Source organism: Scyliorhinus torazame, chromosome 11 (genome assembly GCF_047496885.1).
Source record: "Scyliorhinus torazame isolate Kashiwa2021f chromosome 11, sScyTor2.1, whole genome shotgun sequence".
NCBI classification, from domain to species: Eukaryota; Metazoa; Chordata; class Chondrichthyes; order Carcharhiniformes; family Scyliorhinidae; genus Scyliorhinus; species Scyliorhinus torazame.
This window is the reverse complement of record NC_092717.1, coordinates 231,352,412-231,354,962: the sequence shown is the minus strand read 5'-3', so window position 1 is coordinate 231,354,962 and position 2,551 is coordinate 231,352,412. Positions and strand designations below refer to the sequence as shown.

General features: G+C 63.8%; 1 protein-coding gene across 3 annotated transcripts in view; it reads left to right on the top strand.

Annotated features, from left to right (window-relative positions):
• Positions 1-796: 796 nt before the first annotated feature.
• The window catches only part of fam210aa (family with sequence similarity 210 member Aa), an 18,756-nt gene continuing 17,001 nt past the window's right edge, over positions 797-2,551 (top strand). Inside the window, exon 1 of one of the 3 annotated variants that reach the window (XM_072468434.1) lies at positions 797-927. The gene's annotated coding sequence lies outside the window, so the exon portion shown is untranslated. Of the gene's footprint in view, positions 967-2,551 lie in introns of all 3 variants that reach the window. The other 2 variants (XM_072468433.1, XM_072468435.1) reach the window with 2 other exon arrangements.

Below are 2,551 nucleotides of genomic sequence, written 5' to 3'. Positions count from 1 at the left end.
GGTCAACACCGCCACCCTATCCCCATAACCCAGCAACCCCACCCAACACTAAGGGCAATTTTGGACACTAAGGGCAATTTATCATGGCCAATCCACCTAACCTGCACATCTTTGGACTGTGGGAGGAAACCGGAGCACCCGGAGGAAACCCACGCACACACGGGGAGGATGTGCAGACTCCGCACAGACAGTGACCCAAGCTGGAATCGAACCTGGGACCCTGGAGCTGTGAAGCAATTGTGCTATCCACAAGGCTACCGTGCTGCCCCTTTTAAGTCACCTTTTCTTCCTTCATGTCGCACTCTGAGGTGCCTCATCACAATTTCAGTATTCTTGATATTTACCCAGCCATACAGTTTCTAGCCGCTTGGTGTACAATGGCTGCAAGACCATTTCAGACAATGACCTTTCCCCATTATGCCTCTGTTTAGCACAGCTTCCCTGCTTTTGACCTTGCTGGACAAACATTTTCCCTGCTTGGTTAGACTACCTGTAATCCACCTCCATTTTGCACATTCAACTAATTATTTTTTAAAATTTAAACATGGAACTAATTCCGAGTTCAAAGAGGTGATAAAGTGGTAACTTCTCAGAGAGGCACCACTAACAAACCACCTTTAAACAGCAACATTGAAAGGACGTGAGCCCAGCATTGGCAGCTCCAGTAAACACGTGGACCCAGTCAGTGGGAGAGGCATGTGCTCCCGGCGCGGGGCATTCTGGGTGTTGTAGTCCCGTGGGGGCGGGGCGCCAAGTCCCACTGCGGCTGACGTACTACAATTCCCAGAAGGCCCCACCACCCAATCTGACGCCTGCGCAGTGGCGAGGCGCTAGCCTTCAGCGGGGACGGCTCGGTGCTGGGGGGGGGAAACAGAAATAAAGAAAAGTCCCCTCAACCCACCGTCCGCTTCCACCCAGCAAACTGAGGTGGGTTCGATAACCCGGGTAAGAGACGCGGGAGGGAAGGTTAGTGTCCTCCCAGGCCCGGGGAGTAACCCAGGCCCGGGCGAGGCGGCGGCATCAGGGCCGAGGGGAGAGGGAATGGGGGGGAGAGAGGGAGGGGGGGAATGGGGGGAGAGAGAGAGGGGGGAATGGGGGGAGAGAGGGGGGGGAATGGGGAGAGAGAGGGGGGGGGAATGGGGAGAGAGAGGGGGGGGGAATGGGGAGAGAGAGGGGGGGGAATGGGAGAGAGGGGGGGGAATGGGAGAGAGAGGGGGGTAATGGGGGGAGAGAGAGAGGGGGAATGGGGGGGAGAGAGAGAGGGGGGTAATGGGGGGAGAGAGAGAGGGGGGAATGGGGGGAGAGAGGGGGGGGGAATGGGGAGAGAGAGGGGGGGGGAATGGGGAGAGAGAGGGGGGGGGAATGGGGAGAGAGAGGGGGGGGAATGGGGAGAGAGAGGGGGGGGGAATGGGGAGAGATGGGGGGGAGAGAGGGGAGGGAATGGGGGGAGAGAGGGGGGGAATGGGGGGGGAGAGAGAGGGGGGGAATGGGAGAGAGGGAGGGGGGGAATGGGGAGAGAGGGAGGGGGGGAAGGGGGGGGAGAGGGAGGGGGGAGAGGGGGGGGAATGGGGGGAGAGAGGGAGGGGGGGAATGGGGGGAGAGAGGGGGGGGGGAATGGGGGGAGAGAGAGGGGGGGGGAATGGGGGGAGAGAGGGGGGGGGAATGGGGGGAGAGAGAGGGGGGGGAATGGGGGGAGAGAGAGGGGGGGAATGGGGGGAGAGAGAGGGGGGGATGGGGGGAGAGAGAGGGGGGGAATGGGGGGAGAGAGAGGGGGGGATGGGGGGAGAGAGAGAAGGGGGAATGGGGGAGAGAGAGAAGGGGGAATGGGGGGAGAGGGGAGGGGGGAGAGGGGGGGGAATGGGGGGAGAGAGGGAGGGGGGGAATGGGGGGAGAGAGGGGGGGGGGAATGGGGGGAGAGAGGGGGGGGGGAATGGGGGGAGAGAGAGGGGGGGGAATGGGGGGAGAGAGAGGGGGGGAATGGGGGAGAGAGAGGGGGGGGAATGGGGGGAGAGAGAGGGGGGGAATGGGGGGAGAGAGAGGGGGGGATGGGGGGAGAGAGAGAAGGGGGGAATGGGGGGAGAGGGAGGGGGAATGGGGGGAGAGAGGGAGGGGGGGAATGGGGGGAGAGAGAGGGGGGGAATGGGGGGAGAGAGAGGGGGGGAATGGGGGGAGAGAGAGGGGGGGGAATGGGGGGAGAGAGGGGGGGGAATGGGGGGGAGAGAGAGGGGGGGGAATGGGGGGAGAGAGGGGGGGGGAATGGGGGGAGAGAGGGGGGGGGGAATGGGGGGGAGAGAGGGGGGGGAATGGGGGGAGAGAGAGGGGGGGAATGGGGGGAGAGAGAGGGGGGGAATGGGGGGGAGAGAGGGGGGAATGGGGGGAGAGAGAGGGGGGGAATGGGGGGAGAGAGAGAGGGGGGGAATGGGGGGGAGAGAGAGGGGGGGAATGGGGGGGAGAGAGAGGGGGGGAATGGGGGGGAGAGAGAGGGGGGGGAATGGGGGGGAGAGAGAGGGGGGGGAATGGGGGGGAGAGAGAGGGGGGGAATGGGGGGGAG